Raw genomic sequence first — 19,898 nt, 5'->3', positions numbered from 1 at the left:
GCACATGATGTGGAGGCTTCTTGATGTCTTCATGTGGGAGATGATCCTCCTGGCCTGCTCCTCATCTCTGAATCTCTTCCTGAAGTACTCCTCCTTCTGTGGGTCAGTGAACCCTCTGACCTCTGTCACCATGCCAACACACCCAGGAGGGATCTGATTGGCTGCTGCAGGTCGTGTGGATATCCAGAGGCAAGCAGAGGGAAGCAGTTTCCCCCTGATGAGGTTTGTCAGCAGAACATCCACTGAGGTGGACTCTGTAGCATCAGTCAGGATCTCCTGGTTCTGGAAGTCCAGAGGAAGTCGACTCTCATCCAGACCATCAAAGATGAACAGAACCTGGAAGTGTTCAAAGCTGCAGATTCCTTTGGTTTCAGTGAAGAAGTGATGAACAAGGTCCACCAAGCTGAACTTTTTCTCTTTCAGCAGATTGAGCTCTCTGAAGGTGAATGGAAATATGAAGTGGATGTTCTGGTGGGCTTTGTCTTCAGCCCAGTCCAGAGTGAACTTCTGGGTTAAGACTGTTTTCCCAATGCCAGCCACTCCCTTTGTCATCACTGTTCTGATTGGTTGATCTCTTCCAGATGGGACTTTAAAGATGTCTTCTCCTCTGATGGTTGTTTCTGGTCTGTGTGGTTTCCTGGATGCTGTTTCAATCTGTCTGACCTCATGTTCCTCATTGACCTCTCCAGTCCCTCCCTCTGTGATGTAGAGCTCTGTGTAGATCTGGTTCAGAAGGGTTGGACTTCCTGCTTTAGCGATCCCCTCAAACACACACTGGAACTTCTCCTTCAGACCAGATTTAAGTTGATGTTGACAAACTGCAGCAAGATGTTCTAAATGAACAGAAAAAGTGAAATCAGGAAGGAAACCAAATGATCTTGTGAAGATGATGTGAATAAATGTGATTCCATCTCTTCAGACATCAGTAAATGTGTGATTTATCCATCAGGTTAAATCTTTGTAGAAATCCTCTTACTGCTCTGTAGACGGTCAGCCAGCTCCTCCTGCTTCATCCTCTTCAGGAAGTTCAGAGTGATCTTCATCAGTGCCTCTCTGCTGCTCCTCCTCTGCTCTTCATCCTCACCTTCCAACACCTCCTCATCATCTCTCTGACTCTCTGACCAGTCTGGGTCATCTGGACTCAGAACCTTCTGGAACTTCTTCAGCTCCTTCTTCACAAAAGTGACAATGTTGTCCTCCAGCAGCTGGAACAGAATAATATATGAAGGACACATCAGACTGAGATCATGGATCCAAACATCAGAACCATGTTGGACAGACTGATGGTCTACTGGTCCACAAAGTCCAGAATGGAGACGACTGAACAGAACCGATGGAAAAGTAGTTGTTGTACATGTACAGACCATAAATATGGAGTCCAGCTGGGTTTGATGCTGCCGGGCAGACGGACCTCTGGGAACCTCTGAGTTCTGCTGGTCCACTCTGTGGAGGAACCAGAACAATTAGGAAGGAAGTAAATATTCATCCAGCAGTTTTCACAGATGAAATCACCAAGAGCTTCACAGTAAAAGTCCTTAAAACAGAGAAACTGAGCATCAAACGAACACGATACAAATAAGTTAAAAAGAGGAAGATGAGATAAAAGGATGAAGACCAGAACCTCCCAGTATACATTTTAAAAAGTGGGTCTTGAACTGGGACTTCAAACTGTCCACACTGTCAGCAGATCTGATGCTGGTGGGGACAGTGACCCAGAGCTTGGAGACAGTGGAGGTGAAGGTTCTGTCCACACAGGTCTTCAGGACAGTGTGTGGGACATCCAGCAGGTTCTGATGACTAGATCTGAGGTGGTGTGGACCTGGAGGAGGTCTGAGATATGTGGCTGTGTGTCCATGTAAGGTTCTGTCCTGGATGTGATGGTGAGTATTTTAAAATGGATCCTGTAGGTCCCTGGAAGCCAGTGAGCTCACGTTATATCTGTCCACACAGAGACAATCAGAAGGTAAAGGTCCATGAAGGACATCTGGATGTGAGCAGAGAACCAGAGGATCCAGGTAGTTGGAGATGTTTAATGTTCCTGCTGATCCACTAAGAACTAGCAGAACCTCTGATGGTCCACTTCAGCTCAGCTTGGTTCCACCAACCACATGATGAAGCTTTCCTTCCCTGCTGAACTGCTCTCACAACGCACACAGGAACCAAGTCTTGATGGGTCAGACTGGCTCTACCAGCTATTTCCCAGCGGGTCGTGGAAATGTGATCCACTGTTAGTCTGACATGGAGCCAGGAAGCAGCAGAACCTCCTGATCAGCATCAACACTCCAGACATGAAGACATGAAGGTGTTTTCATCAGAACAGGGCAGCTGATATCTGGAGATAACGGATCAAACCTCTGTCTGCAAATAGAACTGGAACATCTGAGAGCTCACTGGGAGGAACTGGGTTTCTGTTCTTGGCTCTTAAAGAAATGTAACGGGTCATTTCCAGAACCTCAGACCCCGACTGAGGAGACCGGTCCATACTAGGGGTGGTGATTGGCTAAAATATCACAACATGATTCCTTGCAGTGAAATCAGGATTTTATTAGTTTCCCAAAGTAACAATAAAGCTGTTGAAGAAAAATCTAGAGAAGCATTTAGACCAGAGCATTTCTGGACCCATTTTAATGAGTTGCTGCAGTTCTGCTAACTTGTCTGAAGCTTAACTGAAATGTAATAAATCCATTGAGATATTTAAGAGCTGAAGAACAGCTGCAGCTCTAAACTCCTGTGAGGGAACAACACCAAGTCTCTGGTTCTGATCCCAGTGATTGTTCCAGCTCCAGCTGAGAAGAACTGAAACTCTTCAGTCACTAAAACTGAGGAAGACTTTCAGATACGATGACAAAACGGTTCAGGAACAAAGAAAGAAAGTCCAGTTGGTTCCATGTTGGATTTGATTCAATCACTATGAATATGGGAGAGGGACTAAAGAGTCCAGTTAGCTCATTAACATGGAACAGAACCAATCAGAGTGAGCTCCAGTCCAAACTAAATCTTTGACTTTAAGCAGAGAAAAGTGTTTAATGATGGCGACTAATCAATGAGGCCCAAAAGCAAACAGATCAGAGCTGTTAAACATGATGTAGCAGCATCCAGGACGCCTCCAACAACATCCATTCTTTCCACTTTCACTGCTGTGGTTCTGGAGAACATCCAACACACACCGCTTCACATATGAACATAGAAATGTGGGAAAAAGAGCTGAGCTCACGTTAAACACATGTTGGAATAAAAACATTTCAGACTGACTCAGTTTCCACTGTTACAGCAGTTAGATACAGCTCACCTCTCTGAGGATGGAGGTCCTGAAGATTTGAAGTTAATGAAGGCACCCTTTGACCAGTCACTCTTAAAGGACACACAGCTGGGTTCTGGTTCTGGTTGATGTTTATGTGTCATTCCTTCAGGGGTCCTGTGAGAATAAAACTTATTTTAACACATGCATAGATGAGCCCTGTGGTTCTGTTGATCTAGGTCGTATTCAGACAGAAACTAAATGTAAAGATTCTTCCATAAATGTCTGATCAGCCGTCCTTCTTTCTAGGATGAATAATGTTGAACACATGTTGGTCATCAAGATCCAGGAAATGTTCTGGAAGTTGGTGAGTTTTTCCAGATGTGTCCTGCTGGAACCCAGAGCTCTAAGCAACAGGCTGGTGTCACTCAGCTGGTTGTGCAACACTGACTTGCTGTTTGTCAGAACCCACTGATACCATGCTGAGCTGCTCTGTTCAGTCTGGATGAAGCAGCAAAGAGGAACAGCAGCAGCTTCAGGACCACTTGGTCTCTTCTGGCCTGATATAGTGAGAACGCTGTGTGAAAAGGGCTCTGGACACTTAGAGATGCTGATCTCACCTCTGAGCGTGGCTCTGGCTCTCAGCTTCCCCACACAGAGTGGTTTTAGAGGGAGGGACTCCCTCCTCTCTGTCCTCACACTGATCCATGCTGCTGAATTCACATCCACATCAGCTCACACACACTTTCTACCTTCACCTGCAGAGGAAACACAAATCATTCATCTGCACATCAACTCTGATCATCCTTTACATCATTAGTGCTGGAAAAAGATCAGCTGCTCCTCCTCTGATTGGCTCTTCTTCTCTGCTTCATATCAGTGTCAGTTGAATGCAGTCAGACAGCAGTGAGAGGCAGAGGAAGCTGCCATCAGCTGCTGTACTTCTACTATCAGTCCACTAGATGGAGCCATGGAGCAACATTTCATCCACTGACACTGATTCACTCTGACTGAACATCAGCAACTATTTTATTTCACAATCATCAAACTCTACAAGTGGATTATCTGCTGCATCAAAGCTGAACTATTTAATAATCTGACTGAATTAAACACATTTTAACATTTATGTCATTTTATTTTGAAAGGACTCACAGGAAGCAGCAGGAAGCTGTTGTGTCTGATTTTAATGGGAGACCAGAGTTTGATTCCAGGAAATAAAACATGAAGCAGTTTGTTGAGTGAAGAAAACAAAGAAACATCAGCTGTTCATCATGTTTGGTTCCAGTTCATCAATAATCTAATAATCCTGTAGATTAGTCTTCAGACAGCAGAGATGAAACTTTGTGCTGAAATCAGAAGTGAACATGTTCTCCAGACATCAGAGAGCAGAAACAAAGAGGAAAGTTCCTCAAGACAAAGTTCTGGTAGGAAACAAAGCAAACTTACAGTTTGTTCAGACGGTCCAAAGTGCTGAAGAACAAGATCTGAACAACAGACTGAGACCAAACAGAACCACCGTAGAACCAGACTGTGTTCCATCTGAACAGGTTGAAGTGTGAAAGTGAAATGTAAAACAGGCACTTTCTGTTCCTTTCTGGCTTTTCAAAGGAGGAACAAAGGAAATACAATATGGCTCATTCCTGATCAACAGCTTTTTCTTCTACTGCCAGCTGAGAACTACCAGAACATTTCAGTCACAAAGTGCTAAAACTAGAATATCTTGATTCAGTACAGAATCAGGTTGAGTCATTTACTAATGCTTACATTTCCATTTTCCACTACACACTTTGCTTTGAGGTATCACCTCTGTTGTAAACTTAAATGTTCAAGATCACATAGTGCTGAATTTTAAATGTTTATAGTAAATAGTACATGTACTCAATTCAATTAATCTACACTTATCTAAAAACATACAGAGGAAAAAAATTAACTTCACTTTATTGAACAAGTTCTAGACCCTTTCATAAATGTCTGGCAATGGTGTCATGTACACAGCATCATCTCTTTTAACAACAACACATTTGGTTTAAATCATGTGAGGCCAATTAACAGTTTGGAATATATATCAAAGTTCTTTGTATATTAATGTGTCAATCTACATACTGTTTCAGCATGGCTCTGGATGAAAGCATGGATATCAGCCATAATGAGCAGCTGTGTGTTTGGCTGAGCTTCCCCAAAGAAAACACTTTGAAGGAGCAAATGTTGGCCTTACTTCTGATTCTTGGCCAAACCACAGGTGAGGATGTTCTGAATGCACTGTTGATTTTTTTTTATCAAAACCATCTAAGCTGGTCCAAACTTCAAGTGTACTGATGGAGCTCCAAGCATGGAAACACTAGCCTGAGTTAAAGAGCCACACTGGATCATCAGCTGGCCTTTCTAACAGATATTACCATCACCTGAACTCTGTCAACCTGCAGCTCCAGGGAAGAGACAAGTTGCCAAGTGACATGATGAGGGCAATCAGAGCTTTCCAGAACAAAAGAACTGCTCTGTGGATATCTGACAAAGACCTCACACACTTCCCAGGTAAACTTATACGGTGGAAAGATTTGGGAAAAATGGTGCAATAGGGGGTGGCTGCCTCAGACTGGACAGCAACATCATCGAACACATGGACCAGTGAGTCAACTAGAAAAAGCATTGTTTTGGACAGTTTCGGTAAACATGGGGATCCATTTACAAGAAAAAGTGACGTGATCATTTCTCCTTACTGCTGAAGAGGAACAGTTTTTGGCACCTGTTCCTCAAAACTTGTGGTCACAAGGCCCCACTGATGTAGGGCTAGTTAAAGGAGCATTACCTGTACAAATTAGACCAAAAACAGAATACAGGCCCCGTGTAAAACAGTATCCCCTTAAACCAGATGCATGTGAAGGGATAAAACCTGTGATTACAGATTTGATAAAGGCAGGAGTGATTATTAAATGTAGTGACTCCCCATGTAACACCCCCATATTCCCAGTGAAGCAACAGGCACCATCCGCTGGCTGGCACATGGTACAGGATCTCCAGGCAGTAAATAATGCAGTAATTCAGTGAGCACCTTGTGTCCCCGACCCCCACACTCTGCTGAACTCTTTAAGGTCAGATGCAAACGTATTCACAGTAGTGGACATCAGCAATGCTTTCTTCTCTGTACCCGTAAAGAAAAAAACTCAATTTTGGTTTGCCTTTACATTTGAATAGCAGAGGTACACTTACACCAGATTACCCCAAGGTTACTGTTAAAGTCCCACCATTTATACCCAAGTAATGAGTGCCAGCATGTTTACGTTTCATCCACCATGTGGGAGCCAAATACTTCTCTATGTTGATGATGTCCTTTTGGCCTCCCCAGATGAAAAAACGTGCAAATTAGACACCTTAGCGCTGCTTAAACATTTAGCCAGTGAGGGCCATAAAGTTCGCAAAAACAAGTTGCAGCTCTATAAACCACAGGTTAAGTATTTAGGTCACAACCTTAGCGCAGGAGGAAGAACCATCCTAGAGGACAGAAAAATAGCAATTTTACAAGCACCTAAACCCCAAACTAAGAAACAAATGATGTCATTTTTGGGCCTCACTAATTATTGTAGGACCTGGGTGCCAAACTATGCTGAGATAACCTCCCCTCTTCAGAGACTTATTTATGATCAAGAACTAAAAATGACCTCACCTTTAACCTGGACCCCAGAAGCAGAAAATCCTGTGCTCTCAAACAAAGTCTGGTTTCCAGCACAGCCTTATCCCTGCCAGACTACAACAAACCTTGTATTCAAATGGTGGACTGCAAAGGGCATTTTATGACCTCAGTCTTGGTACAACAGCATGGAGACAAAATGAAACCCATTGCTTATTTCTCCTCAAAACTAGACAGTGTGGCTTGTGCACTCCCCCATTGTGTGCGAGCTGTTATTGCAGCTTCTATGGCTATTGAAAGTAGTGCTACAATAGTTTTGTTTCATCCTTTGGTTTTGAGAGTTCCACATGCAGTTTCAGCCCTGCTGCTCCAGACAAACATGAATTTTCTTTTTCCAGCTACACACCTTTCCTGTATGGCAACCCTGCTCTCTCAGCGTCATCTGACTATTGAAAGGTGTACCACTTTAAATCCTGCCACCTTACTTCCACTTCCAGATGAAGGCTCTAAACATGACTGTTAAGAATTAGCAGAACAAACAGCTAAGAGCAGACCTGACCTTTAAGATTTACCACTACCTCAGGGTGAAACATTATTTGTCGATGGGTCATCTCGAAAAAATGAATATGGGAAAACTCAAACAGGTTATGCAGTTGTTACCTCTAACAAGGTTTTGAAATCAGGGGCTTTACCTTCAGCGTACTCAGCTCAAGCTGCAGAATTAGTTGCATTAACAGAAGCTTGTAAACTTATGAAAGGGAAAGATGTAACTATTTACACAGACAGCCAGTACTCATTTTCAACAGTGCACTCTTTCGCTCAGTATTGGAAAAATCGTGGTATGGTGACCTCTACTGGTAAACCAGTGACACATGCTGTATTACTGAAAAAAATATTGATTTCAGTAAAATATCCACGCACATTGGCCATTTGCAAATGTGCTGCACACAAAGCGGGCAAAGACATTGTGTCCTTGGGAAATGCCCTTGCTGACAAAACTGCAAAACAAGCTGCTTTTGGCCCCATTCACACCCTTACATTACAGCCATGATCCAACACTGTTCTGGACCACACCATTTTAAAAGATATGCAACAGCAAGCTCCGGACATGGAAAAGAATTTGTGGTTAAAACATGGAGCTAAATTAACAAATGACATTTATATGTGACCTGAGAACAAACCTATCCTTCCTAAAAATCTTTGTAAATGGGCGGCTATCTTGAGCCATGGGGTGACCCATGTCTCCAGAGGGGGGATGGTTGGACAGATAAATAAACATTTTACAGCCTATGGATTTAATTCCTACTCAAAAGGTTTTTGTAGAGCATACCTCACATGTGCCAAACACAATCCACAGGGATTTTTGAGGCCACGTAAAGGGCGATTTCCAACACCACAATATCCATGTTTTCATAAAGTTTTCATGAGAAAGGAGAGAAGTTCTGCTGAAAATTTTTCCTGATGGTGATTTTTTGATTTCCTGTTCCAAGCAGAGCAGGGTTCATGGTATTTCTATCTTTTCTAAATCTGCTTTGAAATCATTTTTTGTCATTCATTCATTTATCATTCTCTCCATCAATTCACATACATGAGAAGTTAAAGCTATGGATCTATAACTTCCTGTATCAGATCTCTCTTCGTCTGCTTTCAGGATTGGTCCAATGATCGCTGCTTTTCAAGCTTTAGCTAAATTACCTTCTTCCCAGATTCCGTTATTCTAATAAAACCAGTTTAGATGATTTACTAAGCTGACTGATCATAATGGACATGATTTGATCTTTACTTGGAGAAGAGAACATTCTTCAGTTCTGATGATTTGTAAACATGGATTATTTGGTCCAAACTTTAACATTTAACAACCCAGAAAAAAACAAAACAAAATTAAAACAGGAATAGATAATAAACACTATTTGAGACCAGTCTATGGCTTCAAGAACACACGATGTAGACTGAAAACAGTGAAGTTGGAACTGGAAGCTAAGTTTTTAATACTTTCACTTTTTGTGACAGTGACAGTCATCTGCTGTCAGAAAGTCAAAAGCTCAAAAGGAGAGACTCACAAAACGTGCTGACATAAAAAGTGACATTCTATAAATATTTGAAATTTTGGTGTCTCTGCCAACTGAGTTACAAAAATGTCCCCAATAAACCTTTTTATGGCACTTTTAGCAGTTCGTTTAACAAGAGCTTGTAACCTTTCATATTCAATAAATTCTGAGAGTTCTGATTTTTCTTTAACAATCTAAAAGCTTTATTTGAAGATTTTATTACAACGTCACAATCATTTGTCCACTAGTAATATTTTTTTCTTACATTTACTTTTTTTGCTTTGGATGGATTGTCGTGCTGCACCTAAAATGGCTTCACAGATATAAACATTTAAATAATCAATCAAGATCCAAGTCAGGATTAATATTTTGCATTTCTTTATGATAATTATTTTGTATTTTTCTCAATCAGCACATTGAAATATTGATCTTTCTACACCTTTGTTATTACATCGTCCTATCTCTTAACTCGCTTCACTTATTATTGGATATTGATCACTTTGTATGGTTAATTCTCTTAAATCTTTCTAATTGCTAAAGTTTTCAGATATCAGATTTAGGTCTACAGCTATTTCAGATCCATTTCTGATCTTAACTCTGGTATCACTTCCATAATTAAAGTTCCTAAAATCATATATTTCTACCAACACCTCTCATTACCACCCCACAGTGACTGTAAGCAAAAAAATCTCCACAACAATTTATTTTTCCTTTTACATTTTCCATCAGTCAATCAGAAATTAAATCCCTCTGGTGGTGAAAAGATAAACTGCATGATGTCTGATTATTAAACCCATTTGCTGCGTTTTTAAATGATCCAAACATGTCAGTGATGGTAAAAAGTGAGCAGAACCACAGTCAGTTCTAAGCTTTCATTTATCAGGACATGAATAAAAGATCATCTGTTCCTCAGCAGCTCTTAAAATGAGGGAAATACAACAGCAGCACAGATTCCATTGGGTCATTATTTAGTGAACAGAACCAGAAGCAGAACCCTGAAGCAGTGAGTGAAAAACTAAGTCCATCCTTTCTGCTTCCACAGCAGGTCAGAGGCTCAGTAGCTGCAAGGAGCTGCTGATCACATGACAATCTGCACTTTAACCATTTTTAGCCCTTTAACACTAAACAACAATTAGTTGATGCTTTGCTGGAATTATGGCATCAAAACAGAAACAGAAAAACAAGATAAAAACCAAGAATCCACTAAAAACACAAACTAACACCAAATAATGATAAAAATCCATCAAAGTAACAAAGTAAACTGTAGTCCTTAATATCAGCACACTGCTGCTGCTAAAATGAGCCGTTGTTCTAATGCAGATTATTACTAGAGCTCCTAGAGAATTATTTCTCCTTATTTTAGTGCTGCTGAGCAGAGTGTCGACAGTCTCTGGTTAAAATCAGCATCAGCTGAGGATGTTCTGAAGATCCAGGTTGAAACCCTGATTTCATTTCAAACCATCAAAGTGAATTTAAAGTCAGAGTCAGAGAAAAGAGCAGAGAGGAGGCAGCTTGGTCCAAACTCCTTCTTTCCACCTGCAGCTGTTTTCCAGCTGTTCTCCACAGGTGGAGGCTGGATGTTTGGGAGGAGAGAAGCGGCACATTAAAGCTCCAGATGTTCACAGCTGGATTCTTCCCACAGCAGCTGGAACAATTGCACAGATGAAATGATTGAGTCCTGAAAAATGGGATGTTTGGATGTGATCAGGTCTGCAGATGCCACTGACTGGGATTTGTGAAGAAAATGTCTCTCAGAGCTGTGAAGAGCTGTGCTTCTTTAGAGGGAAAGCTCTGAAATCTTCACTCCTCCCATCCAGTGGTGTTCAGGTGGGCTCAATGGAGCGCACCCAGCAGGACTTGATCTGAATCAACTCCATTTGATTTCTAAGCACAAAGAAAAAGCCTCTAACAGTTCTGTGTGTATTGATGGAAAATGGCTTTTAGTAAAAAGCTCCAAGTGTGGATCAGATTTCTGAGCTTCAGCAGCAACCAGAACTGTTGCTTAAAGTTGAAGTTAGAAGTCAGAGAAAAGCTGCAAAAGAAAATCAAAGCAGCGACTCAGACGTTCTTTCCTTCCATGAAGCTCATTGATTGTTGGCAACACATCACACACAGCACAGTAGAAACATGAAGCTTCTGCTTTTAAAAGCAACTCATGGCTTTCATCTTTTCAGCTTTTAGTGCAACACAAACATCTGGACTAAAACTGATGTGAGAGCAGCTTCTGGTTCCTGAACAACGGCTCTGGAACGTTGATTTCTGCACTTTTCCAGCATCTGGAACATTCCAGCTCCACAGTTCACATGTTAGCTTGCTGTCAATGTTGCTAGTAAACCTTTAGTACGTGTTCAGTGGACAATTTGGATTCAGCTTGACAGGAGAACACCTCCAGATGTTACTCAACACATTTCATTAAGATATGATGTGGAATTTCACATTTAAAGCTCATCAACATGTGACTTTACAATTCTATTGATCAAAACTGCTGAGGTTTACATTGCCACACTATGTACATACTAATTACACAGAAAATAAAACAAGGTCCAGAAAAAGCTGAACTAGAAACAGGTAAGTATAAAATGTTGAAATGATGAAGAACATTTCTATAGTTTGCTGCCACAGAACTTTGGTTCCAACAACACAATAGACGGTTCCAGCTGGATTCCCTCAGAGCTTTCAGGACATCTTCTTGTCAGCCTAGGCACGGCTCATGGAACCATCTGCCACACGTGTCCCTGGATCTGCACAACAACTTACAGAATATACACATTAGGGGACAAGGAGGTGGCTTTTGCTGGCTTCATACTATCTTTTCATCGTCACATTTGGTTATTGAACAACTACAGAACGGGTCAAGCTACGTTCCAGAAAATGAGTTTTTATCAAATCAATAAATGATTAAAATCTGGGAGTCAGCCCCAGGTAAGATGGCCGCCACATCAGCTCAGCTACTGGGAAGCTTAATGAAATGAACTCAAAGAATTTCACATGTATTGTTTTCTAGATTTCTGTGGAGGTAAATGTTCTTCATCCAAACACTGACTTCTACAGCCAATCACTTTACTACCTTTGGAACACAGAGAAATGACTTTTAAAAGTCACAGCTGCTTCTTTGATGAAGTTATCTCAGTAATATGTTCATAGGAAACTCTCCTGAAGTAATCCCTGAGGATTTTCCCTCACCACATCATCATTATCATCATTGTCTTTTTACAGTGGATTCTAAATACTGATATATCTATAACAATGGCACATAAAACATGTGAACACAAATGGCTTCATTTCACATATTCCACTAAAACAGTACATCCAATATCATCCAATTAAAGGTAATATTATTTTTTCATTTTAAAAGCCTTGATGATCTGCTTTCCCTCAATGACTGTTAGACCTGTATTTTTACTTTATGCTCTAAAACTAAGTCAGTTCACAGATTCACAACGTTCTGAATAAGCATTGTTACTGAGGTACAGGTATACAAGTGACTAAATAATTACAAATGCTAATGCGAGTGAGCAATCAGGCCTTCATCTGACTTAGTAGCTGACTAAGCTGGCATTTAGTTACCTGCAGACAATCTGAAAGCCGTCTACTGTTTTCATGTTGCAGATCCTGCTGAGGATTAGCTGAATATAGCATGATCACACGTCCATTATGACACCATGAAATGCTCCACATGCTGAGGATTCAGTTACTAAACGGCAGAAAATCAGCACCAAACAATACATTTACTCAGCCAGTTTGTAACTGGAGGCTCTGGCTGCTTTTACCATAGAACACAAGGAGCAGTTGTTCCATGAATCAAAGTCTACAATGGCAGAAAATAGGTAACATCACCTTTATGGTTCCATGTGTTCCATCCACTAAGATCAGCTCCATGTTCAGAGGTCACACTACCACATCTTCATAGAAAACAAGCTTCCATCCTTTTCTTTTGCTGCTATGTGTTAAACTACAGGATCATTGTTATCTGTCAACATCCAGATCATATTTATAATGAAGCAATGCAGTTTGCAGACAATCCCAATGAAGTGTGACAGAGTTTGTGAAAACCAAATGATCTGCTGAAGCTAGATGTGGCCAGCAAGGCAACAGGGATGCAGCTACGCTGTTTTTCTCTGCCCACATCATCCAACCTATTGCTGGGACATTTACAGTAAAGCTTAACACTTCAGGGCCAACCTAAAAACCTGCCTTTGTTACACATGCAGAGAATCTTTATTACTACATAGAGACCAACATTTTAAGCTCTGCTCATTTTGAAGAAGATTCTTGACATTCTTTGGAAGAGTTAAATGTGACAGTGATGTGTGTTTGAAATGTGAAATAAATGCAGTTTATGTAAATAGTAAATGGTTTCATATTTATGAAGGTGTGCTGTGAATCCTTGAATAAATAGCTTTTTACCTCTTGGTGCACCTTTTAAACTCTTTTTGTCTGGGCCATCTTTTCAACTACCTTAGTGATTTCAACCAGATGTTGACAGTGAACACCTCATGCGTATACGGAGCTCTAGAATGATTCCAGTTGCTTTATGTCGTTGCCGTTGCTCTCTCTAGCTGCCCTTTTGTCTTCTAATGCTCCAGTTTAGTTCAACTCTGGCTAGATTTCACCGTGTTAACTCCAAACTTGTTGCAGTCCGCCCTCATCATTCTTCCTTCAGCCAAGATGCGGCTGACACTCATGTTTGTGTGGAAGCAGAATAATAATCAAATAATAAGAAGAAGCTGCTGCATATGTCTCTATGCTTGCATCCAAAGCCTTGAGTGAAGGCGTATCATGAAGGGGAGAAGTTGCCAGGTTCCATATTTCATAAACTGTTTCTGTTGGGACTCAACTGGATGGCGTAATGCCCAAAGCTTCTGACCACAGATGTGCTTAATGCCACAATTTCTGCCATGCAGTGAGAGGCGTTTTAGTACCAAATGTTTCCCTCCTACATGCACTCTGGACTGGAAACACTGAGAGCTACTTTTTAGGATCTGATTGAATGTGACTCTGTAAAGAGCCTTGAGATGACGTGTTGTGAACTGGCGCTATAGAAATAAAATCTAATTGAAGTGAAAACATTTTAGTGTGGTTATTGTGGAGCATTACCTGATCACTGCTTGTTCCACAGGATAAAAAAAACATTCTTTGGGGATTTAACAGGACATGAAGTTTCTTTTTCTTTGTCTCTATGTAACTATGAATGTCATCAAATAGTCGGCTTTTATCACTTCCATGCGTTTCATATTCCACATGACATAAATGTCTTAATGTGGGCGTGGCCAGCAGATTTTGTAGCATCTCCCTAAACAGAGCTTAGACACTGAAACAAGGTTTACCACTTTGCAATATACTCTAGTTGCATATTCTATATATTAGCTCTACATGGCAATATTTAGCCCTAAAATCCCTGCCTGGTCCTACCTGATGCCGTCAGTATTTGTTCACCCAGAGCAACTCTTTCCTTTTCCAGGTTATTTTTGATGTAGAAAAGCTGATGGCTGGAATATTTGGAAAAGCTTTCCTCACTTCCCTTGTGATCTAAAAAAAGGCAGAATATTCATTTTGTATTATTTGTAATATTCAATAGTTTGTTTCTGTTGTAGTTCCATATTTCTGCCAGCAGGGAGCGTATTCACAACTACAAGCTCTACGCGCTTCTTCTTTTGTCTTTTTTCTCTTTGCGCTGATGCCGTTACTGCAGTTTAGAGAGAGTTAGAACAGGAGGCGTCAACATAACTAGTTACTAAGTAAATACTGATTAAAACTGTATTATATCTTGAGTTATTGATCCTAGGAGATTATCTGCACCTGCCAGGAGGGTTTTTGGTTGCGGGACATCACCGTGTTGTTGTGTTTTGTCGAGTGAAAACTGCGGTGAGTAATGATGATTAGCGCTTAGCATAGCATGCTAACTACTGCTGATTCTGGCTGATTGCTCACTGATTTCATGGAGAAAGTATCTTTGTTATATTGTTATGCTTGGAGACGATGTTTAAAACCAGCTGGAGACAGATGAAGGTATATGAGTGAACTGAGGATGTAAAAAATTGTGTTTTGTGTAAATTATCTGTGTTAATTGAGCTCTTGCTGCATGTGATTTGTACTATTACTATATGCTAACTAATGCTATATAGTTAAGCGAGCTGGTTTTATGAGCTAAAACAAGCAACAGTGTGCTTTTGAGGTATTGAGAGACAGTAATTTAATGAATGATTAACATACATGTTTGAAATTTGATTTAAAATAATTCATATACACCATTTCGTGTGTGTGGGCTGTTTAAAAAATAATTTTATAGCTCTATGTGATACTTTGTCAATTTGAATGGTTCACGTTAATTGATTTAAGATTAAAAAGAGGATAAATACTGTACAGTTGATTTGGGTAAATGTATAAAAAGAGAAAGAGATTAATGTAAAAGCTGCTGCTCTATGCAGGGTTTTTTTTTTTTTTTGTATGAGTCGGTTTTGATCACTGATCTCTATTATACACTGGAGTGCTAATAGCCGCTGTCACAGCCATACAGTGTTGCCAACTCCTCAGTAAGGTAAGTAGCTATTGGCTGTGCTAAAAGTCGCTAGAAGTCGCTGAATGACGTCATCGCCTAATTTTTATAATGTACCACATGATGTGATGTGCATGTTATTGAAGCTGTGGGAGAAATAACGTTGTTAGAGAAAGACAAAAAATGAGTAAAAACACTCAGAACATATATAGAGCTACTTTTTTCTGTCCATTAATGTTTATTTATTTATTATTATTATTTTTTATTTATTTTTATTTTTTATTGATGTTTATTTTATTACAATACTAACCCTCCTCCTTTACCCGGGTTTGAGACTGGCAAAATGAACCATAAAGAGACACTGTGGCGGAGTTACAAAAAAAAAAAGTTAAACTTTTGTTTAATGTTTTCTTTTTTCCCTTGTGGTCCACCAAGGAGCCTACAAATCACGGTAAAACACGAACATGTGGTTGTGTGAATGAAATGCCGGGTATTTATTTAGGATAAAATATTTCAAATTCAGTTATTTATGATCAACCTGCGCCGTCAATCCCGGCGCATGCGCGCTTCATTTGCAGTCTGGACGCTGAGGGTAAACATGCTGTGGCTCTGACTGCAGCGCTGAGAGGGACTCCTGCGGGAGTGGGAGAACGGGGTTGGGACGGGGGAGGCGCCCCACGGCAGCACGTGCCGCTGGAGGACAAGAGTATGGAGCGATACGTGCTTTCACGTAAGAGTCTCCAAAAGTCGCTAGATTTGTCGCTAGTCGCTTTTTTGAAAAAGAGTCGCTGGAAGGGGTCTGAAAAGTCGCTAAATATAGCAACAAAGTCGCTGAGTTGGCAACACTGGAGCCATAGAGAGAAAGAGTTGCGACACTCCCATTGGACTCCTTTGTACGCCTTTTGCCGCCTACTTCCGGGGTATTCAGCCTCGCGTAGTTCCAAATAGCCATTCTATGGCGTTGGACATCATTCACTTCCATTGCTGACTGTCGAGTAACTTCTGAGGTAAGTTGATTAAATAGTTACCTGTTTTGAATTGTCAACTGTCTATATTGTATCATAGGCCATTTATGATGCATATACTGATCTTTTGTAGTATGTACACAGCGTAATTATATATATTTCTTTTATCTTTGTAGACGACCGATTGCCTGCTAGTTTGTTAGCTTGACTTGCCTTCTGTGAAGGTAACGTTATATCCAGGGGTAAATTGATTGAATAGCTACCTATTTTGAACTGTCAACTGTCTATATTTTATCAGAGGTCCTTTATGATACATATACTGATCTTTATTTGTATGTACACAGTGTAATTATATATAGGTTTTATCTTGGTAGACCACCGATTGCCTGCTAGTTTGTTAGCTTGACTTCGCCCTCTGTAGAGGTAGCACTAACGTCATATCCAGGCGTAAATTGATTAAATAGCTACCTCTTTTGAACTGTCAACTCTGTACATTATATAAATAGGCCCTTTATGGTGCATATGCTTATATTTATTTGTATGTGCACAGTGCAATTTATATATATATCTTAATAGCTCTGCACTTACCTATAGACCCAAACATATAAGCATAATGCTTTTGAAAATATGTGAATGGCTTAATCTTAAAATTAGATTCTTAGTCTTAACATGATCATGTTTCACGCTGTGGTCTGGGGGTGACCACTTATCAGAAGTGAGCTAGCTGCTAGGCGAATGCTGAATGGACCACGGCAGACCTAACGCTACCACGAAGGTAAGCTAATGGCTGAATGGGAATTTATAAGCAAAATCACGGTAATCAATAATACAGCCCAGTCGCCATAAAATGAAAATCATGAGACATCTGTCATCACATGAATGATATGGAAAAGAAAACTTAAGTTAGAGCCATTCTAGCCTGTCCATACGAACATGAACATAAGCTTTTTCCTCCAAAAATTTAAAACGTATCTAAGTAATATACAGCCTTTCGTTGTCACCCTGCCTCTCAAAATGGAAAACTGACATTAACAAATATGTAATCATGCAATAACAGCTGAAAAAGTAGTAGGGTGTATGTTTATATATATATTTACCGTTAAATAACGCAATCGCTGCTGTCTGTCCCATAGAAGAACATGACAGCCAGCGTATGTTTTGGAACTATTGCGGTTTACACGAACCACGTGACTGCCCTGGCGGTGACATCAAAGAGTGTCGCAACTGTTTCTCTCTATGGCGCTGGCCGCTGTTAGAACGAGTCGCTGTGAAGCCACCAGCCGCCATATTGGTACTCCCTATTTTCCTCCAGTAACTAGGGAATATGTGCGTTACAGCATCGAATAACGAGGATTTTCTCATGTTCAGGAGGGGCTTAAAACTTTAAAAATGTCAAATGTCATATACTTTTATGTCATGTTCTAAAACTATCAGGTACTGAGAAAGTCATTAATAAATGTCACTACACTGAAAAATCAAATCAAATGTTACTGTGTGTAGTTTAGTGCTAAAAATCACATTTCTTTATGGAACAAATTTAGTTTTAATAAAAGCTACATTATTAAATGTGTTTATGGGGATTATCTGTATTTATGGGGCTGCAGGTTCTGGTCCTGCTGGGCTCCAAGTCTGAGCTTCTGCTGCAGCCACAGCATCTTCTCCATCCGCATCCTGAGAGTGGAGGACGGCGAGCCGCCACCAGTCCACGCCGTCAGCGCGTGAGTAGCCGGCGCCACCTCAGCGTCTCTGAGCGTCTGCTGTGCTAACGGTGTTAACATCCCGCAGGTTGTGTCTGTGCGACCTGGCAGGCTCTGAGCGCAGCTCCAGGACCCAGAACAAAGGAGAGGACCTGAAGGAGGCTGGAAACATCAACGCCTCGCTGCTCATTCTGGGCAAATGCATCAAGGCTCTGCAGCACAACCAGCACACCAGGTAGGACCTTCATGGTTCTGGGAACCAGTTCTGGTCCTGGAGCGTCCTGAGTGACCCGCTGTCTGCTGCCTCCAGGCTCCTGCAGCACGTCCCATTAAGGGAGAGCAAGCTGACACACTACCTGCAGGGCTTCTTCTGCAGCAGCAGCAAGGCCTGCATGGTGGTCAACGTCAGCCAGTGTGCCTCCATGTACGACGAGACCCTCAACGTCCTCAAGTTATTGAGCCTTAAGTTCTGATATCCAATTAGAACATCAGTTCACCCCCAAACATTTAGCACTGCTGTCTTTGTAAAATGAACTGAGCAGCAATCTAATCACAACAGGGAAACAGCCATTATGTTTTTGACTCAGACGATTCATCAGCCTACCTTCCCTAAGATCACCGCTGCATGACTGAAGAACTTCCCCTGGAGCCGCAGCACCAGAGCGCTCTGAGGTCTCGGTAGAGCCGCTTGATGTAGTCAGGATCCAGCAGAGTGAACGCTGGACTTGCTTTGGCTTGAACGGACATCAGCCTCCATGAATACCAGGTCATCCATGTTGCTGTTCATTAACACCGTGCTAACTTTTCCACTGTGGAGGCTCGCCTTGGTACATTCACATAGCAGAGCCGTCCGCACCAAGTGACGACCCAAGATGGTTTAAAATGTCCTGGTAAGTTCTAAGAGGCCACTTCTTCATGTCATCCTCTCAGTCATGAATAGTTTAAGGCTGCGGCGCTGACCTGCCACTTCCATCGCTCTGCAATTATTGGAAATATTGCTGCAACAGTTTATCATTTCAGTCAAGCTGATGTTATTTGGCCGATGGAAGCGCTGAAACGGAAGTGGAGAACAAAAAACAGAAGTTGGACCCAGAGTTACTTCCTTGTTAAAAAATAAGGTGGATAGAACAGAGAGAAATGTGAAAGGTAGTTTGTTGGCTTTGTTTCAGGTGGAGGTTGTGATCTCCAGGCTCCTCCCCGTCGTTCCTCCTGCTTCCTGCAGCAGGAAGACGCTGCAGAGCAGCAGCAGCTCCCTGACCGGCTGGGAAGCCAGTCTGGAAGACCTTCAGGTGGGAAGGAGTCGCCTTTAGCCGTGTAGCTGCTGACGTCTCAGTCATCCCTGATATCTAAAACATCCGTCCAGCAGGGTGAAGACCAAGACTCCAGTCTGATGGAGGACAGCATGGAGGAGACGGCTGACAAGGTGAAGAAGTCGTCATTAATAAGAGGCTTCACCAGGTCAGTGGTTTTAGCTGCTCCACATTTCTCCTGACATGAATCCACCTGCTGGGTTTCCTGCTGGAGGCGGCGCCACGTTTACCTTCATTCTGACGTCAGAACCGCAGCTTCGTCCCTCCTCCTCTTCATCAGCTGCTGCTGCAGATTTCTGCAGGAAACCAAGCAGCTTGTGGTCGGGTCTGCATGTCCAGATCCCTCTGATATCGTATTTACTCAATAATAATAATAATAATAATAATAATAATGAGAACAAATCGTATTTAAAACTCCATCCCATTTTCTCTGGCGATGGATTAAAGCTCCAAATGCAGCTTTGATGTTTGATTCTGTTGCTGCTCGGTTGGAGAAAACAGGAAGAACGATCGTTTTAG

General features: G+C 41.5%; 1 protein-coding gene, 2 long non-coding RNA genes and 1 pseudogene across 3 annotated transcripts in view; 3 read left to right on the top strand and 1 right to left on the bottom strand.

Annotated features, from left to right (window-relative positions):
- The window catches only part of LOC118561913, a 716,353-nt gene that overhangs the window by 175,876 nt on the left and 520,579 nt on the right, over window positions 1-19,898 (top strand). The window lies entirely within an intron of this gene.
- LOC118561874 overlaps window positions 1-19,898 on the bottom strand; it is a 951,216-nt pseudogene that overhangs the window by 448,410 nt on the left and 482,908 nt on the right.
- On the top strand, window positions 14,512-19,716 carry LOC118561885. Its single transcript, XR_004930335.1, has 5 exons — window positions 14,512-14,776; window positions 17,977-18,090; window positions 18,158-18,304; window positions 19,239-19,358; window positions 19,436-19,716. It is a non-coding gene; the product is annotated as an uncharacterized LOC118561885 (long non-coding RNA).
- LOC118561909 lies at window positions 16,310-17,264 on the top strand. Its single transcript, XR_004930363.1, has 2 exons — window positions 16,310-16,414; window positions 17,035-17,264. It is a non-coding gene; the product is annotated as an uncharacterized LOC118561909 (long non-coding RNA).

This window comes from Fundulus heteroclitus, unplaced genomic scaffold (assembly GCF_011125445.2).
Source record: "Fundulus heteroclitus isolate FHET01 unplaced genomic scaffold, MU-UCD_Fhet_4.1 scaffold_75, whole genome shotgun sequence".
Classification (NCBI taxonomy): Eukaryota; Metazoa; Chordata; class Actinopteri; order Cyprinodontiformes; family Fundulidae; genus Fundulus; species Fundulus heteroclitus.
The sequence above is the reverse complement of the archived record's forward strand: the minus strand, read 5'-3'. Positions and strand labels throughout refer to the sequence as shown.